This window comes from Drosophila arizonae, chromosome 4, assembly GCF_054131065.1.
Source record: "Drosophila arizonae isolate 15081-1271.41 chromosome 4, UAZ_ARI_1.0, whole genome shotgun sequence".
Classification (NCBI taxonomy): Eukaryota; Metazoa; Arthropoda; class Insecta; order Diptera; family Drosophilidae; genus Drosophila; species Drosophila arizonae.
The window spans coordinates 27,691,646-27,713,749 of NC_142924.1; the positions used below are offsets into that span (position 1 = coordinate 27,691,646).

The 22,104-nt window shown below is 42.7% G+C and overlaps 1 protein-coding gene and 1 long non-coding RNA gene across 2 annotated transcripts in view; one reads left to right on the forward strand and one right to left on the reverse strand.

Moving 5' to 3' along the window:
* Positions 1-22,104, forward strand: part of LOC149269539 (uncharacterized) — a 107,889-nt gene that overhangs the window by 21,087 nt on the left and 64,698 nt on the right. The gene's annotated exons all lie outside the window — the stretch shown is intronic.
* On the reverse strand, positions 12,938-18,314 carry LOC149269541 (uncharacterized). Its single transcript, XR_016269649.1, has 2 exons — positions 18,154-18,314; positions 12,938-18,059 (listed from the first exon to the last, which is right to left on the reverse strand). It is a non-coding gene; the product is annotated as an uncharacterized LOC149269541 (long non-coding RNA).

A 22,104-nucleotide genomic window follows, 5' to 3' on the forward strand; every position in this document is an offset into this window, starting at 1 on the left:
TCAGACACATTGAGTGGGTCTTGAAAAGCCTTAGGGATGCAGGCATGAGGGTTTCTCAAGAAAAGTCTAAATTCTTCAAAAAGGATATGGAATATTTGGGATTCACAGTATGCAGAGGTGGAATTCGGACATCGACCGACAAAGTGCAGGCCATAAAGAATTTCCAACCACCGACAACATTTTTTAACCTTAGATCATTCCTAGGGTTAGCAAGTTATTACAGGTGCTTCATAGCAGGATTCGCCAGCGTTGCAAGACCCCTAACGGAGATCTTGAAAGGCGAAAATGGGAAAATAAGCGCCAACCATTCGAGGAAATTGAAACTAGAATTAAACCAAACCCAGTTAGATGCTTTTAATAGATTAAAAGAGTTGCTAGCGTCTGAGGAGGTGCTGTTGGCATATCCCGATTTTAAAAGACAATTGGACTTGACAACAGACGCGTCATGCCAAGGGTTCGGCGCTGTGCTATCTCAGGGCGGACGCCCTATAACAATGATCTCGCGCATATTGCGAGACAATGAGATTAACTTTGCCACAAATAAGCGAGAACTCCTAGCCATTGTGTGGGCACTGAAAAATCTCAGAAATTACTTCTACGGTGTTAAAAACCTTAACATCTACACAGACCACCAGCCGCTAACATTTGCGGTATCGGATAGAAATCCGAATGCCAAAATAAAGCGCTGGAAGGCTTTCATTGATGAGCATAACGCAAACATCATCTATAAGCCTGGCAAAGAAAACCTTGTGGCAGACGCTCTGTCTCGCCAGAATATCAACGCTCTGGAAAACACGGCAAAATCTGATGCCGCTACGATCCATAGCGAAGAGTCCTTAACTTACACAATCGAGACAACAGATAAGCCGGTAAACTGCTTCCGAAACCAGATTATATTGGAGGAAAACACTGTCCCACAACACAAGACATATATCTGGTTTAGAACGAAAACCCGACACTTTATACAGTTTTCCGATCGCAGCACATTAATACAAACTCTACGAGAGGTTGTAAACTCCGAGGTGACTAACGCAATATATTGTGAACTTCCTATTCTAGCCTCCATTCAGCATAATCTAGTGAAGGAATTCCCCTTAATAACCAATCCGATCACGAGCAATTGTAGATGTAAAGGCTCCACTCTTGCAACTTTTAAATTTTTTTCCAAAGACAAAAACAATCTACTGCGATAACGAAAAATCACTAAACTCAGAGACCATCAGGGCATTGTTGCCAAACAACTTTGACATAGTGAACAGAAACGCACCCCCCCTACATAGTACATCTAACGGGCAGGGCGAGCGTTTTCACGGCACTTTAGGGGATATAAGTCGTTGCCTAAAAAATGGAAATCACATTGAAGATACTATTGACAGTACCCTCCTTGCGACAATAAAGTACAATAGGTCGATCCACTCGGTGACAAAACTTTCACCCTTGTTCACCGAAGCAGTGGTTGAGTTAGACCTTGGGACAACGGTCCTTATAAAGGGGAGGGTGGTCCGTAAGAACAACCTTAAGTAAACCATTTGCTTAGTTTTTTAATTAAAAAAAAACATCCTTTTTAATAACTGCATTCTTTTACCTTAGGATAAAATATATTCTAGTTTTAAAAATAGTGGCTCTGACTAGAGCTGAACCGACTTCGAGACTTAATGACTGTTGGGCTCAGCAATCATCGCTTCATTGTAATTAAGAGCGGCAGTTCATAGAATATGTTATCATTTAAGAGAATTTGTAACGGAGATCACGCTCTCCCTTTTGCGTTGTCTCTTTCACCCACGCACCGGCTCAGCTTAATCTGCCGGCTCTCGTACATTGTAGTTAGTATGCAACTAACTCTTGTTTAGAGCAGATCCAGTGTTAGATTGACTATTACAAACATAGTAGCGGACAGCACGACAGCCTAGTCGCTTGCTCGCATCTTTCACATAAACTCTGTAAATTCAAATAATCGCTAATAAACTAATCACTAAGTAAATTCAATCGTTTACTAATTTAAAGCTTTTCGAAAAATCTCGATAGCTCAACATTTGGTGACCCCGACGTGATTCTTTTTTGTTTCTTTCTACATATTTGCATATATATATATTGACAGCATCACATACATACATACACCCGTGAACATAAGCAGTGTATATAGCGATTAGTTGCGTGCCGTTACTTTGCCAATTCGCCAGACACTCTTTCGTTCGGTCTGCAATACACTGGCGCCCGTAAAAGTAGTACACATGCGAAAACTTCTGCAAATGACAATCTAATAAAGAATCAGCTAATTTCTGAACTATGTCTATGGTTAGTGACTGCGTGTTCTATAGCTTCAATCTATAAGTGATTAAGTTTGCATAAGCACAGTGTAATTACATGCTTGCCGTTATTCTTCGTTGACATTGCACTCTTTCGTCACGGCTGCGATACGAGCGCGTCCATAATAATCGTACCGGTGTGCAACAATTCATACGTGTATATTATTTGAGTACCATAATATAATTCTTTGCCAGTTTATTAAAGTTGCAAGTACTCTGCTCGACAAATACGACTTATTCCAAGTTTGTGTCTGCGCTATAGCATATATACATTTACTTTACTCTTGCAATCGCGCTCGCACCAACGACTTTGAACTCTATCGTGTTGCTCTTGCTGTACTCGTCATGGCGAATTTAGATGCTAGTGCAGTTGCTCCCGAAGATCGCGTGCGGTTTTATAAGCTCAAGGTACAGTCGGTGCTTGAACGCGTAAAAAAGCTACAATCCAAGGCCGATCACAGTGACAGCACTCTAAATGTTCTACTGGAGCATATCGACAAGCTAAGCCACTCCTTTAGCAAGGCTCATGAAAGTCTAGAGGAGCTCGACTTTACTGAGATGTCCAGCAATTTGCGCACTGACTTTGATGATTTAATAATGGTCATGCAGTCAACAATAATGTCCGAAGTGCAAAGTCGTACTGCTCAAGTGCATCATAGTTCCACGTTTAGTCGTCCAAGTGACCCTCCTCGCGCATCCGCTCCCAGATTGCAGGCTGCACCTGCGTTGCCGCCTTAAAGCTACCTACGTTCAGCGGTGGATATGCTAATTGGGCTGATTTCTACTCAATGTTTTCTACAATAATTGAAAGTCGGCCAGAAATCAGCAATATGGAAAGACTTCAGCACTTTCGGTCCTGCCTCGATGGCGCAGCGTTGGATACGGTTCGCTCTTTGGAAGTTTCTAATGATAATTATACAATTGCCATAAATTTATTAAAGCAGAGATATGATAATCGACGTTTAATCTTCCAGGCCCACATCGTAAAGATCTTAGGTCTCAAAAGGGTAGAAAATGGATGCATAACCAAGCTGCGTGAGCTATCTGACAGCTTCAATGTCCATATGCGTGCGCTCAGTAGTCTGGGCACAACAGAGCAGATAGCCAGTGCCATGATTGCTCAGATACTGCTACAGAAGCTTGATGAGGCCTCACAAGCTAAATGGGAAGAGAAATTGGACAACTCAGAGATGGCTCTTCAGATTTCCAGATATGAAGAAGTCTCCTCGTTTCTTGAGCTTCATTGCCGTACTTTGGAATCGATGAAATTTGCTCTTACAAACTATTCGTCAAGTAAGCCGATGAATTCTTGCAGTAAGGTTGCTACCAGTAGATCAGCATTTCTCGTAACCGGCACAGTTGCAATTTTTGTAATGATCTTGAGCACACAATCTACAAATGCCCAAGATTCGCAAACTTGTCTCCTAGTCTTCGCCTGAATGAGGTCCGAAAGGCTGGCTTATGTTTGAATTGTCTCAAGGGAGGTCATCAGTCGCGACAATGTGGCTCGCGCAGTTGTCGGGTCTGTGGAGTCAAGCATCATACGCTTCTTCATCTCGGCCACTCCAGCACATCGCAGGCAGCAATTCCGCCCCATCAACAATCTTCAACATCAAGAGTACAGACCATCCCTCAGCCCTCAGCACCAGCCACTACTCTCTTATCCAAGGATCGGCACAGCGACGTTGTGCTCCTGGCTACCGCAGTTGTTCTGGCAAGGAATCGGTTTGGCGAGCTTGTTCCTTGTCGTGCACTTTTAGATTCAGGCTCTCAACTACATCTCATTACAGCCAGATTTGCGAATCTCCTGCAACTTAAGAGAACAAAATCGGTTGCATCTGTATGCGGCGTAGGTGACTCCAATGTTGCCATGGATGGCAGCAGCATTTGCCTCACTCTTCAAGCTCATGCATCTGAATATACAACTAGCATAACGGCTATGGTAGCTACAAATATAACTGGCAGGCAGCCCAGTTCTAATGTGAATACGAGCAATTGGAGCATACCGCAAAATATAGTGCTGGCAGATCCAGCTTTCCATAGGCCGCAACGAGTAGATCTGCTTATCGGAGCTAGCCTGTTTTATGATTTGCTCTGTGTGGGACAAATCAAGTTGATGCCTGGACTTCCATTGTTACAGAAGACTCGTCTTGGTTGGGTTGTATCAGGTGGCGAGGCTCGCAACCACAACTCCGTGCTACTAGCTTCAAAGGCGCCTTCGGATCCGATTACAGACTCCTGTGCTGATATCAAGTTGGACAGTCTCGTTCGTCGCTTTTGGGAAGTTGAGCGCTGCAGCGATTCCATTGTAAAGTTCAGCAAGGAAGACTCAGACTGCGAAGCGCATTTTGCGAGGCATTACAATCGATTGGCTAGTGGCCAATATACAGTACGCCTGCCTGTTAAGCTTAGTTGCGAGCTTCTTGGAGATTCTTATGAGTAAGCGCGACATCGGTTTCTCAATTTGGAGAAGAAATTGAGTCGTTTGCCGCATATAAAGTCTCAATACTCAGCATTTCTGAAAGAGTATCTTGAACTTGGTCACATGTCACGCGTTCCTCTAAATTCATTCCATCTATGCAGATATTTTCTTCCTCATCACTGCGTTCTGAAGGATGATAGCACAACTACCAAGCTTCGCGTCGTCTTTGATGGATCTGCATCTACAACAACTGGGCATTCGTTGAATGGCATTCTAATGTCAGGTCCCGTCATTCAGCCAAAATTAGTCGACATATTATTGCGCTTCCGATCTTATCCAGTTGCACTCACCGGCGACATTTGCAAAATGTATCGTTGCGTGAAAGTACCTGAGCCGGACAGCTATCTACAATGCATTTTATGGAGGAATTCGCCAGATGATGAGTTGGAAGTTTTCAGGCTTGATACGGTAACATATGGAACAAAACCAGCGTCATTTTTGTCTGTGCGCGCCATGCATCAGCTTGCCGTAGATGAAAGGAACGCATTCCCAGTCGGGTCCGACGTACTGCTTCGCGATTTCTATGTTGATGATTTGATTAGTGGAGGAAATTCAGTTGAAGAAGCAAGACTTGTTATGCAAGAGATAGCTGGAATCTTGGCATGTGGGAAGTTTAAATTGAGGAAGTGGTGTTCAAGCCATCCCATGGTACTGGACGGCGTAACAGACTGCGACAAGGAATCGCTCATTAGGTTCAATCATGGCAGCGACATTACAAAGACACTTGGCCTTGCATGGGATCCGGCATCTGATCAACTTCTTTTCTCATATCTAGCCCTGAATTCAGCCTCTAAGCCCTCCAGGCGCTCTGTTCTCTCGTCTATTGCTAGGTTTTATGATCCCCTCGGCCTGGTCGGCCCAGTAATAACGAAAGCTAAAATCTTCTTGCAACAACTCTGGAGGCATAAACTTGATTGGGATGAGAGTCTCCCGTCTGCATGTCACACTGCATGGCTAGACATTTGCAGCAACTTTGGCAATGGTCTTAGTAGTGCATTTCCCAGGCTATCATTAATACCAGGATCGAAGGTTGAGGTCCATGGATTCTGCGATGCCAGCATCGAGGCATACGGAGCTTGCATTTATATTGTATCTAAAAACGCTCACGGTTCCCAAGCTGGAACTATGCGGGGCAGAGTTGCTTGCGCGTCTAATGAATGAAGTGGCTCGCTTAGGCATTTTCGCAGGCGAGTTTCATTGTTGGTCTGACTCTACTGTTGCGCTTTCTTGGATCAATGACGAGCCCGGACGATTTAACGTTTTTGTTTCAAATTGCATCGCCACGATACAAGATCTCACATCAGCAATGGAATGGCACTATATACCTACAACACTGAATCCCGCGGATATATTATCTCGGGGTGCATTGCCCTCGGATTTAAGTGCATCATTACATTGGTTCAACGGTCCAGGTTTCCTCTGTAAGCCCAGATCTCAGTGGCCAGTCTCAGCACTTCCAGAAATAACTTCAATTGAGCGTCGAAGAACTGTGCTTCTTGTAAAGGACGCAGTCCATGATGTCTCTATGGACTGCAAGTTTGTGAATTCTTTCGCCCGCTTGCAGCGTACGTTTGCATATGTATCAAAGTTTATTAAAAAAAGTCATGGTCCAGGAATAACCCTAGCAGACATCCGGAACGGCACTCATATACTGTTAAGAATGATTCAACGAACACATCTCTCAGACGACATAAATGCTCTTCGAAATAAAGGAATGGTTCCGTCATCCAGCAGTCTAGCCTCGCTGTCACCGTTCCTTGATGAGATTGGGCTGCTACGTGTCGATGGTCGTCTCAAAAACTCAACTTTAAATTTCGATAGTCGCCATCCAATTATTTTGCCCAAAGTTCATCCAGTAACTAGAGCCATCATAATTCATTTCCATCAGCGAAACTTGCACGCTGGTCCCCGAGCAGTGCTAGCGTTGGTTCGTTCCCAATATTGGCCAATTGGAGGTAGTAAAACTGTAGCCAGTGTAATTCAGAGATGCGTAATTTGCTTTCGTGCAAGGCCTCGACTCGTTGAACACATAATGGCAGATCTACCCAAGGATCGAGTCGACGGCTATCGGGTCTTTGGAGTGACTGGAGTCGACTTTTGCGGACCCTTCTTTTACAAGCCTGAGTCACGAAACAAGGCGCCTGTGAAATGCTACGTTTGTGTGTTTATTTGTTTTGCTACGAAGGCTATTTGGTTGGAGTTAGTCAAGGATTTAACTACCGCGGCATTTTTGCATGCACTTCAACGTTTCATATGCACCAGAGGAAAGCCAAGTCAAATCTGATCGGATAACGCCACAAACTTTCTTGGTGCCCGCAACCAGCTTCAGGAGTTGAAGCGTCTATTTCTGTCAGACACCCACCAGAAGGCTGTGAAGGATTTTTGTTTGGCAGACTCAATCGAATGGCATTTCATCCCTCCACGATCGCCTCACTTTGGTGGCTTGTGGGAGGCTGCGGTGAAGACAGCGAAGCATCATTTTTACCGATGTGTTGGGTCCTCCGTCCTAACTTACGATGAGCTTCGCACACTGGTTTGCAACATCGCTGCTGTCGTTAATTCACGCCCTTTAGTTTCGATTTCGTGCGCATTTCCTCAACGGTGGCCCTCCTTCGTCCTTCAGTGAGCCAAACCTGACAGGGCTCAATTTTAATCGTTTGGATGCTTGGCAGCGCGTAAGCTATCTCCAGCAGGTGTTCTGCACTCGTTGGCGGGACGAATATCTCAACTTGTTACAACAGCGAGCGAAATGGAGAACCTCCAAACCTGGCTTGGCTGTTGGCAACATAGTTCTTGTGAAAGATGAGAATCTACCTTCACTTAAGTGGCCACTAGCCAGAATAATCGAACTTATCCCTGGAAGTGATGGCGTTGCACGGGTAGCCCTACTAAAAACTGAAGCTGGCGAGATAAGAAGAGCTACAAATAAGCTGTGCTTGCTGCCCCTTAAGGATTCTGTTGAAGACTAAGTCTTCAACGGGGGGAGGATGTTGGGCTCAGCAATCATCGCTTCTTTGTAACTAAGAGCGGCAGTTCATAGAATATGTTATCATTTAAGAGAATTTGTAACGGAGATCACGCTCTCCCTTTTGCGTTGTCTCTTTCACCCACGCACCGGCTCAGCTTAATCCGCCGGCTCTCGTACATTGTAGTTAGTATGCAATTAACTCTTGTTTAGAGCAGATCCAGTGTTAGATTGACTATTACAAACATAGTAGCGGACAGCACGACAGCCTAGTCGCTTGCTCGCGTCTTTCACATAAACTCTGTAAATTCAAATAATCGCTAATAAACTAATCACTAAGTAAATTCAATCGTTTACTAATTTAAAGCTATTCGAAAAATCTCGATAGCTCAACAATGACTATACGCACGCGGACTACATACCTATAATAGACGGGGACGTGACGATTTGGGACGAATACGGCTACATGGGACACACAACTAACCTGACGATATACGAGACATATGTTGACGAGACATGGAACTTAACAGACGGACTACCCAAAGACCATATGAGACAGGTACTTAGGACTGACTTACAACACAAAGCACTTTAATTAGTACCCTTAATGTTCAACATAGACAGGTCAGAAGCATAAACTTGATAGGTAGTGCCCTTAAAGCAATAGCAGGAACCCCAGATATCGATGACTGGGAGCAGATAAAATTTAAACAAGGATTATATCCGTCTCTTTCTCTCTCTCTCTCTTTTATATATATATGCGCCACAATGCTGGCAAACGACGTCCATAGGACCAATGCCAACTAAACGATTCAAGCTGTAGTCAATGGTGCAATCATATCGAAACGCTGCTCGATTCAAATCAATCCTTGAACCATTTCTTATTGCCGTTTCTTGGGCTGCCTCTCTTTGAGAAGCACAAAATAAGGCCCTTCTTTGCTTGGTACTAATGCAGCGCCTTTCTCGGGCGATTTCTCGTTCTTCGTCAGATAATTGACTCGCGATATTCCGTTGCCTAATTGCATTATGGGTCCGCCGGGAAAGATTAAATCTTCTAGGACGCGGAATTTTTATTAATAGTAATACTGAATATGCCCTCGTACAAAACCACATAAAACAATCGAGATATATAAATATAAATAACTTACACAAATATATGTTTGAGACAATTACCTCAACTTTCGAGATATTTAGCTTCTATACGCACACGTATTATTTTTATCAAATGTGCTTTTTTTATGAATAGTCAGGTTTACTTCTATACTATTATTGTATAATATGAGAGCAGGACCGAAAACTGTCACTGTTATCAAGCCTACTGAGTATCAATGGAAATTTGAATCTTTAGGTAAAAAACCGCGTTTTTCAAGTATTCGTCAATTTTTTTTTAGTATTTTTAAGATCTACTATCCTACTCGTAGCGGAGACAAATCCAACAAATCAAAAACCATGCAAATTGGACCAGCAGATCTCGAGTTATAAGTGGAGGAGCACTTTTACACAACTCTCTTTTATATATATAGATGACTCTCCGCTGATAGTTGTTGATTTTGCTGGCTAGGTGTATGCATTGCAAAATGATCTTCCGCTGTGGGTTTTGATTTTGCTGGCTTTGGTGATGTATTGGAAAATGTGTCTCCGCTGATTGATTTTTATTATGTGGGCTTTGGTTGTTGTATTGTGATTCTTGTGATTTAAATTAACTCTACACAAATGTTATAATATGATAATGTATATTGGAAACGTTTAACCGCCGATGGTTTATGATCTTGCGAGACAATGAGATTAACTTTGCCACAAATGAGCGAGAACTCCTAGCCATTGTGTGGGCACTGAAAAATCTCAGAAATTACTTCTACGGTGTTAAAAACCTTAACATCTACACAGACCACCAGCCGCTAACATTTGCGGTATCGGATAGAAATCCGAATGCCAAAATAAAGCGCTGGAAGGCTTTCATTGATGAGCATAACGCAAACATCATCTATAAGCCTGGCAAAGAAAACCTTGTGGCAGACGCTCTGTCTCGCCAGAATATCAACGCTCTGGAAAACACGGCAAAATCTGATGCCGCTACGATCCATAGCGAAGAGTCCTTAACTTACACAATCGAGACAACAGATAAGCCGGTAAACTGCTTCCGAAACCAGATTATATTGGAGGAAAACACTGTCCCACAACACAAGACATATATCTGGTTTAGAACGAAAACCCGACACTTTATACAGTATTCCGATCGCAGCACATTAATACAAACTCTACGAGAGGTTGTAAACTCCGAGGTGACTAACGCAATATATTGTGAACTTCCTATTCTAGCCTCCATTCAGCATAATCTAGTGAAGGAATTCCCCTTAATAACGTTTCGGCATTCTAAAAGTTTCGTGATAGATGTATCAGACGTTACAGAACAAAAGGAAATAGCTATAGCGGAGCACAATCGCGCTTATCGCGTACAGGAGAATGCCCAACAAATACTTAGGGACTATTTTTTTCCAAAAATGGGCCGTTTAACAACTGAAATAGCAGCAAACTGTCAAACAGATGGGAAATACTTCTTAACCTGTATTGACAAATTTTTCAAATTTGCTGTCGTCCAACCAATCCGATCACGAGCAATTGTAGATGTAAAGGCTCCACTCTTGCAACTTTTAAATTTTTTTCCAAAGACAAAAACAATCTACTGCGATAACGAAAAATCACTAAACTCAGAGACCATCAGGGCATTGTTGCCAAACAACTTTGACATAGTGAACACAAACGCACCCCCCCTACATAGTACATCTAACGGGCAGGGCGAGCGTTTTCACGGCACTTTAGGGGATATAAGTCGTTGCCTAAAAAATGGAAATCACATTGAAGATACTATTGACAGTACCCTCCTTGCGACAATAAAGTACAATAGGTCGATCCACTCGGTGACAAAACTTTCACCCTTGTTCACCGAAGCAGTGGTTGAGTTAGACCTTGGGACAACGGTCCTTATAAAGGGGAGGGTGGTCCGTAAGAACAACCTTAAGTAAACCATTTGCTTAGTTTTTTAATTAAAAAAAAACATCCTTTTTAATAACTGCATTCTTTTACCTTAGGATAAAATATATTCTAGTTTTAAAAATAGTGGCTCTGACTAGAGCTGAACCGACTTCGAGACTTAATGACTGTTGGGCTCAGCAATCATCGCTTCATTGTAATTAAGAGCGGCAGTTCATAGAATATGTTATCATTTAAGAGAATTTGTAACGGAGATCACGCTCTCCCTTTTGCGTTGTCTCTTTCACCCACGCACCGGCTCAGCTTAATCTGCCGGCTCTCGTACATTGTAGTTAGTATGCAACTAACTCTTGTTTAGAGCAGATCCAGTGTTAGATTGACTATTACAAACATAGTAGCGGACAGCACGACAGCCTAGTCGCTTGCTCGCATCTTTCACATAAACTCTGTAAATTCAAATAATCGCTAATAAACTAATCACTAAGTAAATTCAATCGTTTACTAATTTAAAGCTTTTCGAAAAATCTCGATAGCTCAACATTTGGTGACCCCGACGTGATTCTTTTTTGTTTCTTTCTACATATTTGCATATATATATATTGACAGCATCACATACATACATACACCCGTGAACATAAGCAGTGTATATAGCGATTAGTTGCGTGCCGTTACTTTGCCAATTCGCCAGACACTCTTTCGTTCGGTCTGCAATACACTGGCGCCCGTAAAAGTAGTACACATGCGAAAACTTCTGCAAATGACAATCTAATAAAGAATCAGCTAATTTCTGAACTATGTCTATGGTTAGTGACTGCGTGTTCTATAGCTTCAATCTATAAGTGATTAAGTTTGCATAAGCACAGTGTAATTACATGCTTGCCGTTATTCTTCGTTGACATTGCACTCTTTCGTCACGGCTGCGATACGAGCGCGTCCATAATAATCGTACCGGTGTGCAACAATTCATACGTGTATATTATTTGAGTACCATAATATAATTCTTTGCCAGTTTATTAAAGTTGCAAGTACTCTGCTCGACAAATACGACTTATTCCAAGTTTGTGTCTGCGCTATAGCATATATACATTTACTTTACTCTTGCAATCGCGCTCGCACCAACGACTTTGAACTCTATCGTGTTGCTCTTGCTGTACTCGTCATGGCGAATTTAGATGCTAGTGCAGTTGCTCCCGAAGATCGCGTGCGGTTTTATAAGCTCAAGGTACAGTCGGTGCTTGAACGCGTAAAAAAGCTACAATCCAAGGCCGATCACAGTGACAGCACTCTAAATGTTCTACTGGAGCATATCGACAAGCTAAGCCACTCCTTTAGCAAGGCTCATGAAAGTCTAGAGGAGCTCGACTTTACTGAGATGTCCAGCAATTTGCGCACTGACTTTGATGATTTAATAATGGTCATGCAGTCAACAATAATGTCCGAAGTGCAAAGTCGTACTGCTCAAGTGCATCATAGTTCCACGTTTAGTCGTCCAAGTGACCCTCCTCGCGCATCCGCTCCCAGATTGCAGGCTGCACCTGCGTTGCCGCCTTAAAGCTACCTACGTTCAGCGGTGGATATGCTAATTGGGCTGATTTCTACTCAATGTTTTCTACAATAATTGAAAGTCGGCCAGAAATCAGCAATATGGAAAGACTTCAGCACTTTCGGTCCTGCCTCGATGGCGCAGCGTTGGATACGGTTCGCTCTTTGGAAGTTTCTAATGATAATTATACAATTGCCATAAATTTATTAAAGCAGAGATATGATAATCGACGTTTAATCTTCCAGGCCCACATCGTAAAGATCTTAGGTCTCAAAAGGGTAGAAAATGGATGCATAACCAAGCTGCGTGAGCTATCTGACAGCTTCAATGTCCATATGCGTGCGCTCAGTAGTCTGGGCACAACAGAGCAGATAGCCAGTGCCATGATTGCTCAGATACTGCTACAGAAGCTTGATGAGGCCTCACAAGCTAAATGGGAAGAGAAATTGGACAACTCAGAGATGGCTCTTCAGATTTCCAGATATGAAGAAGTCTCCTCGTTTCTTGAGCTTCATTGCCGTACTTTGGAATCGATGAAATTTGCTCTTACAAACTATTCGTCAAGTAAGCCGATGAATTCTTGCAGTAAGGTTGCTACCAGTAGATCAGCATTTCTCGTAACCGGCACAGTTGCAATTTTTGTAATGATCTTGAGCACACAATCTACAAATGCCCAAGATTCGCAAACTTGTCTCCTAGTCTTCGCCTGAATGAGGTCCGAAAGGCTGGCTTATGTTTGAATTGTCTCAAGGGAGGTCATCAGTCGCGACAATGTGGCTCGCGCAGTTGTCGGGTCTGTGGAGTCAAGCATCATACGCTTCTTCATCTCGGCCACTCCAGCACATCGCAGGCAGCAATTCCGCCCCATCAACAATCTTCAACATCAAGAGTACAGACCATCCCTCAGCCCTCAGCACCAGCCACTACTCTCTTATCCAAGGATCGGCACAGCGACGTTGTGCTCCTGGCTACCGCAGTTGTTCTGGCAAGGAATCGGTTTGGCGAGCTTGTTCCTTGTCGTGCACTTTTAGATTCAGGCTCTCAACTACATCTCATTACAGCCAGATTTGCGAATCTCCTGCAACTTAAGAGAACAAAATCGGTTGCATCTGTATGCGGCGTAGGTGACTCCAATGTTGCCATGGATGGCAGCAGCATTTGCCTCACTCTTCAAGCTCATGCATCTGAATATACAACTAGCATAACGGCTATGGTAGCTACAAATATAACTGGCAGGCAGCCCAGTTCTAATGTGAATACGAGCAATTGGAGCATACCGCAAAATATAGTGCTGGCAGATCCAGCTTTCCATAGGCCGCAACGAGTAGATCTGCTTATCGGAGCTAGCCTGTTTTATGATTTGCTCTGTGTGGGACAAATCAAGTTGATGCCTGGACTTCCATTGTTACAGAAGACTCGTCTTGGTTGGGTTGTATCAGGTGGCGAGGCTCGCAACCACAACTCCGTGCTACTAGCTTCAAAGGCGCCTTCGGATCCGATTACAGACTCCTGTGCTGATATCAAGTTGGACAGTCTCGTTCGTCGCTTTTGGGAAGTTGAGCGCTGCAGCGATTCCATTGTAAAGTTCAGCAAGGAAGACTCAGACTGCGAAGCGCATTTTGCGAGGCATTACAATCGATTGGCTAGTGGCCAATATACAGTACGCCTGCCTGTTAAGCTTAGTTGCGAGCTTCTTGGAGATTCTTATGAGTAAGCGCGACATCGGTTTCTCAATTTGGAGAAGAAATTGAGTCGTTTGCCGCATATAAAGTCTCAATACTCAGCATTTCTGAAAGAGTATCTTGAACTTGGTCACATGTCACGCGTTCCTCTAAATTCATTCCATCTATGCAGATATTTTCTTCCTCATCACTGCGTTCTGAAGGATGATAGCACAACTACCAAGCTTCGCGTCGTCTTTGATGGATCTGCATCTACAACAACTGGGCATTCGTTGAATGGCATTCTAATGTCAGGTCCCGTCATTCAGCCAAAATTAGTCGACATATTATTGCGCTTCCGATCTTATCCAGTTGCACTCACCGGCGATATTTGCAAAATGTATCGTTGCGTGAAAGTACCTGAGCCGGACAGCTATCTACAATGCATTTTATGGAGGAATTCGCCAGATGATGAGTTGGAAGTTTTCAGGCTTGATACGGTAACATATGGAACAAAACCAGCGTCATTTTTGTCTGTGCGCGCCATGCATCAGCTTGCCGTAGATGAAAGGAACGCATTCCCAGTCGGGTCCGACGTACTGCTTCGCGATTTCTATGTTGATGATTTGATTAGTGGAGGAAATTCAGTTGAAGAAGCAAGACTTGTTATGCAAGAGATAGCTGGAATCTTGGCATGTGGGAAGTTTAAATTGAGGAAGTGGTGTTCAAGCCATCCCATGGTACTGGACGGCGTAACAGACTGCGACAAGGAATCGCTCATTAGGTTCAATCATGGCAGCGACATTACAAAGACACTTGGCCTTGCATGGGATCCGGCATCTGATCAACTTCTTTTCTCATATCTAGCCCTGAATTCAGCCTCTAAGCCCTCCAGGCGCTCTGTTCTCTCGTCTATTGCTAGGTTTTATGATCCCCTCGGCCTGGTCGGCCCAGTAATAACGAAAGCTAAAATCTTCTTGCAACAACTCTGGAGGCATAAACTTGATTGGGATGAGAGTCTCCCGTCTGCATGTCACACTGCATGGCTAGACATTTGCAGCAACTTTGGCAATGGTCTTAGTAGTGCATTTCCCAGGCTATCATTAATACCAGGATCGAAGGTTGAGGTCCATGGATTCTGCGATGCCAGCATCGAGGCATACGGAGCTTGCATTTATATTGTATCTAAAAACGCTCACGGTTCCCAAGCTGGAACTATGCGGGGCAGAGTTGCTTGCGCGTCTAATGAATGAAGTGGCTCGCTTAGGCATTTTCGCAGGCGAGTTTCATTGTTGGTCTGACTCTACTGTTGCGCTTTCTTGGATCAATGACGAGCCCGGACGATTTAACGTTTTTGTTTCAAATTGCATCGCCACGATACAAGATCTCACATCAGCAATGGAATGGCACTATATACCTACAACACTGAATCCCGCGGATATATTATCTCGGGGTGCATTGCCCTCGGATTTAAGTGCATCATTACATTGGTTCTACGGTCCAGGTTTCCTCTGTAAGCCCAGATCTCAGTGGCCAGTCTCAGCACTTCCAGAAATAACTTCAATTGAGCGTCGAAGAACTGTGCTTCTTGTAAAGGACGCAGTCCATGATGTCTCTATGGACTGCAAGTTTGTGAATTCTTTCGCCCGCTTGCAGCGTACGTTTGCATATGTATCAAAGTTTATTAAAAAAAGTCATGGTCCAGGAATAACCCTAGCAGACATCCGGAACGGCACTCATATACTGTTAAGAATGATTCAACGAACACATCTCTCAGACGACATAAATGCTCTTCGAAATAAAGGAATGGTTCCGTCATCCAGCAGTCTAGCCTCGCTGTCACCGTTCCTTGATGAGATTGGGCTGCTACGTGTCGATGGTCGTCTCAAAAACTCAACTTTAAATTTCGATAGTCGCCATCCAATTATTTTGCCCAAAGTTCATCCAGTAACTAGAGCCATCATAATTCATTTCCATCAGCGAAACTTGCACGCTGGTCCCCGAGCAGTGCTAGCGTTGGTTCGTTCCCAATATTGGCCAATTGGAGGTAGTAAAACTGTAGCCAGTGTAATTCAGAGATGCGTAATTTGCTTTCGTGCAAGGCCTCGACTCGTTGAACACATAATGGCAGATCTACCCAAGGATCGAGTCGACGGCTATCGGGTCTTTGGAGTGACTGGAGTCGACTTTTGCGGACCCTTCTTTTACAAGCCTGAGTCACGAAACAAGGCGCCTGTGAAATGCTACGTTTGTGTGTTTATTTGTTTTGCTACGAAGGCTATTTGGTTGGAGTTAGTCAAGGATTTAACTACCGCGGCATTTTTGCATGCACTTCAACGTTTCATATGCACCAGAGGAAAGCCAAGTCAAATCTGATCGGATAACGCCACAAACTTTCTTGGTGCCCGCAACCAGCTTCAGGAGTTGAAGCGTCTATTTCTGTCAGACACCCACCAGAAGGCTGTGAAGGATTTTTGTTTGGCAGACTCAATCGAATGGCATTTCATCCCTCCACGATCGCCTCACTTTGGTGGCTTGTGGGAGGCTGCGGTGAAGACAGCGAAGCATCATTTTTACCGATGTGTTGGGTCCTCCGTCCTAACTTACGATGAGCTTCGCACACTGGTTTGCAACATCGCTGCTGTCGTTAATTCACGCCCTTTAGTTTCGATTTCGTGCGCATTTCCTCAACGGTGGCCCTCCTTCGTCCTTCAGTGAGCCAAACCTGACAGGGCTCAATTTTAATCGTTTGGATGCTTGGCAGCGCGTAAGCTATCTCCAGCAGGTGTTCTGCACTCGTTGGCGGGACGAATATCTCAACTTGTTACAACAGCGAGCGAAATGGAGAACCTCCAAACCTGGCTTGGCTGTTGGCAACATAGTTCTTGTGAAAGATGAGAATCTACCTTCACTTAAGTGGCCACTAGCCAGAATGATCGAACTTATCCCTGAAAGTGATGGCGTTGCACGGGTAGCCCTACTAAAAACTGAAGCTGGCGAGATAAGAAGAGCTACAAATAAGCTGTGCTTGCTGCCCCTTAAGGATTCTGTTGAAGACTAAGTCTTCAACGGGGGGAGGATGTTGGGCTCAGCAATCATCGCTTCTTTGTAACTAAGAGCGGCAGTTCATAGAATATGTTATCATTTAAGAGAATTTGTAACGGAGATCACGCTCTCCCTTTTGCGTTGTCTCTTTCACCCACGCACCGGCTCAGCTTAATCCGCCGGCTCTCGTACATTGTAGTTAGTATGCAATTAACTCTTGTTTAGAGCAGATCCAGTGTTAGATTGACTATTACAAACATAGTAGCGGACAGCACGACAGCCTAGTCGCTTGCTCGCGTCTTTCACATAAACTCTGTAAATTCAAATAATCGCTAATAAACTAATCACTAAGTAAATTCAATCGTTTACTAATTTAAAGCTATTCGAAAAATCTCGATAGCTCAACAATGACTATACGCACGCGGACTACATACCTATAATAGACGGGGACGTGACGATTTGGGACGAATACGGCTACATGGGACACACAACTAACCTGACGATATACGAGACATATGTTGACGAGACATGGAACTTAACAGACGGACTACCCAAAGACCATATGAGACAGGTACTTAGGACTGACTTACAACACAAAGCACTTTAATTAGTACCCTTAATGTTCAACATAGACAGGTCAGAAGCATAAACTTGATAGGTAGTGCCCTTAAAGCAATAGCAGGAACCCCAGATATCGATGACTGGGAGCAGATAAAATTTAAACAAGGATTATATCCGTCTCTTTCTCTCTCTCTCTCTTTTATATATATATGCGCCACAATGCTGGCAAACGACGTCCATAGGACCAATGCCAACTAAACGATTCAAGCTGTAGTCAATGGTGCAATCATATCGAAACGCTGCTCGATTCAAATCAATCCTTGAACCATTTCTTATTGCCGTTTCTTGGGCTGCCTCTCTTTGAGAAGCACAAAATAAGGCCCTTCTTTGCTTGGTACTAATGCAGCGCCTTTCTCGGGCGATTTCTCGTTCTTCGTCAGATAATTGACTCGCGATATTCCGTTGCCTAATTGCATTATGGGTCCGCCGGGAAAGATTAAATCTTCTAGGACGCGGAATTTTTATTAATAGTAATACTGAATATGCCCTCGTACAAAACCACATAAAACAATCGAGATATATAAATATAAATAACTTACACAAATTTATGTTTGAGACAATTACCTCAACTTTCGAGATATTTAGCTTCTATACGCACACGTATTATTTTTATCAAATGTGCTTTTTTTATGAATAGTCAGGTTTACTTCTATACTATTATTGTATAATATGAGAGCAGGACCGAAAACTGTCACTGTTATCAAGCCTACTGAGTATCAATGGAAATTTGAATCTTTAGGTAAAAAACCGCGTTTTTCAAGTATTCGTCAATTTTTTTTTAGTATTTTTAAGATCTACTATCCTACTCGTAGCGGAGACAAATCCAACAAATCAAAAACCATGCAAATTGGACCAGCAGATCTCGAGTTATAAGTGGAGGAGCACTTTTACACAACTCTCTTTTATATATATAGATGACTCTCCGCTGATAGTTGTTGATTTTGCTGGCTAGGTGTATGCATTGCAAAATGATCTTCCGCTGTGGGTTTTGATTTTGCTGGCTTTGGTGATGTATTGGAAAATGTGTCTCCGCTGATTGATTTTTATTATGTGGGCTTTGGTTGTTGTATTGTGATTCTTGTGATTTAAATTAACTCTACACAAATGTTATAATATGATAATGTATATTGGAAACGTTTAACCGCCGATGGTTTATGATCTTGCGAGACAATGAGATTAACTTTGCCACAAATGAGCGAGAACTCCTAGCCATTGTGTGGGCACTGAAAAATCTCAGAAATTACTTCTACGGTGTTAAAAACCTTAACATCTACACAGACCACCAGCCGCTAACATTTGCGGTATCGGATAGAAATCCGAATGCCAAAATAAAGCGCTGGAAGGCTTTCATTGATGAGCATAACGCAAACATCATCTATAAGCCTGGCAAAGAAAACCTTGTGGCAGACGCTCTGTCTCGCCAGAATATCAACGCTCTGGAAAACACGGCAAAATCTGATGCCGCTACGATCCATAGCGAAGAGTCCTTAACTTACACAATCGAGACAACAGATAAGCCGGTAAACTGCTTCCGAAACCAGATTATATTGGAGGAAAACACTGTCCCACAACACAAGACATATATCTGGTTTAGAACGAAAACCCGACACTTTATACAGTTTTCCGATCGCAGCACATTAATACAAACTCTACGAGAGGTTGTAAACTCCGAGGTGACTAACGCAATATATTGTGAACTTCCTATTCTAGCCTCCATTCAGCATAATCTAGTGAAGGAATTCCCCTTAATAACGTTTCGGCATTCTAAAAGTTTCGTGATAGATGTATCAGACGTTACAGAACAAAAGGAAATAGCTATAGCGGAGCACAATCGCGCTTATCGCGTACAGGAGAATACCCAACAAATACTTAGGGACTATTTTTCTTCCAAAAATGGGCCCTTTAACAACTGAAATAGCAGCAAACTGTCAAACAGATGGGAAATACTTCTTAACCTGTATTGACAAATTTTCCAAATTTGCTGTCGTCCAACCAATCCGATCACGAGCAATTGTAGATGTAAAGGCTCCACTCTTGCAACTTTTAAATTTTTTTCCAAAGACAAAAACAATCTACTGCGATAACGAAAAATCACTAAACTCAGACACCATCAGGGCATTGTTGCCAAACAACTTTGACATAGTGAACACAAACGCACCCCCCCTACATAGTACATCTAACGGGCAGGGCGAGCGTTTTCACAGCACTTTAGGGGATATAAGTCGTTGCCTAAAAAATGGAAATCACATTGAAGATACTATTGACAGTACCCTCCTTGCGACAATAAAGTACAATAGGTCGATCCACTCGGTGACAAAACTTTCACCCTTGTTCACCGAAGCAGTGGTTGAGGCAGACCTTGGGACAACGGTCCTTATAAAGGGGAGGGTGGTCCATAAGAACAACCTTAACCCTTTATATGGCACCACGTCCGATTTTGATGCGGTTTGTTTTATTAGATAGAAAACTGAAAATAAAAAAATACACTTTTTTTTGTTTTTCAAAATTTTGATTCAGTACGATTTTATAAACAAAAAAGGATTTGTTGCAGATATGCAACAGATGTGCTTAAGGGGAAAAAAAATTACTGATAGTTCTCTGGGTATTTAGAAGAACGTAATATTTAATTTGGATATTCTTAAACTATTTAACATTTATTATATTTATTTAATTACTATACGACTATTTATCTTAATAATATATTTATTAAACTTTAATTTAAGTGAAAATTTTTAAAACAATTGTTTCTCTTGTTGAAACATAAGGCCACTTCACATTTCCCACACATTACTTGCGAGAATCCCGTACACTTCGGGTATTTCATCCTGCCGTACCATTCGATTTGGCACGCGTCGCGTAGGACCTTTGTTTTTTTTTGCTGCAATTCGTTCTCGAGCATAGACCTTCTATTTCCAATTATTTTTGTTAGCACCTCTGCAATATTTATCCGAAGCTCGGAAGATCCTAAGAGTTTAGGGCTTGATGCATTCGCCTTATGAACGCGTTTGTACAAAAGCCAAGCATTACTCACTGTCAAGTCGAGTAGATGGTCAAAAATGCGAACCTGCCAGCGTCTACTTCTTAGTACAATTTTATATCTTCCAATAATGCTGTCGATCAGATCAACACCTCCCATATATCTATTGTATTGTGCTACTGCAAAGGGTCGGTCAATTTCGACGTATTCCTTTTTGGCTTTGTTGAATCGACGTGCTTTGTCCTCTGGTAGTATTCCAGCATAGTTGGATGCCAATGATATGACTTTATTATCCACCCATGATGTTACTGATATGTCAACTCCGTCAAAATCAGCGACATATTCTACAGACGTACCCCTTGGATGCTTCTTCAAATTAATATTATCAATTGTTTTGTTATTTGGAATTCTGTTTCTTCGAATAGTACCCAAAGCTAAAATTCCTTCATCCGCTAAGTATTTCAAAAGGGGCAATGAATTGAAAAAATTTTCTTAATAAATTCGAAAGTTCTGATGCCTGGGCACTTCTCTTTCCATTCTAACAACACAGTTTGATGCCGCACCTAGATCTGGTTCGTTAGGTGAATGTACAAATTGGTTTCATTTGAAATATGCTCAAAAAGGTGGTTTGCAAATAGATATGAAAAGAATTGTATGGGCTCTGAAAGCTCCATTACTTCAGGAGGCAAGGCAGTACTCGCGAGCAGCCGCAGTTGACACTCATTCGATAATAATTTGCATTGTCTCCATAGCAAAATCTTTTTTGGTTGTTCTTGGGCGAACCAGTGCTATTTGAAGCAATGGTTACATCAACGTCAGCACGTTCATCTTGCTCATCAATGTCCTCATCCGTACCATCCAATTCTTCTGGCTCGAAATCACTTTCTTCATTGGCAGAAAAATCGAATTCGTCCTCGCTCTCCAAACTATTAAAAAATCTTGCGATTTGCGAAGGTGTCAATCCCCTTGCGGACATTATTCCTAAGTAAGAAATACTGTCTACAAAAATATAAATATGTGTAGGTCGGCCTCAAAGAAGAACATAAAACACATAAGACAATCCAAAATAAATTCATTGCAACACATAATGACACTGTAACGTACCTTCGGTTTATCCCGAGTCTAAGCTGGGCTAGTTTCAGCTGACTGTGGATTCGTTGCCAACAAATTTATTTGTTGAAGCCCCTGCGATAATTAATTAGTCTTGTGGTTTAGGTTTTATAGCGTAATGGTATATTTTCTTAAATAAATATGAATTGTACACGTCACTTATGTAAATGTATGTGGCTCGCTGATTTGCTTAGCGACGCACACCTACTGAGCGCTTGTTCAACGCACTCCGGCTGGGAGAGTGTTATGCTGAACACGCTAGCTCACCGTAAGGATTTGAGAAACGCCAGGATCTGGATCTGTAAACTCTGGCGGTTCGCCAGCTATGCAGATCTCTCCTACTATCTCGCTCACTCACAGTAACAAGGATTATATCCGTCTCTTTCTCTCTCTCTCTTTTATA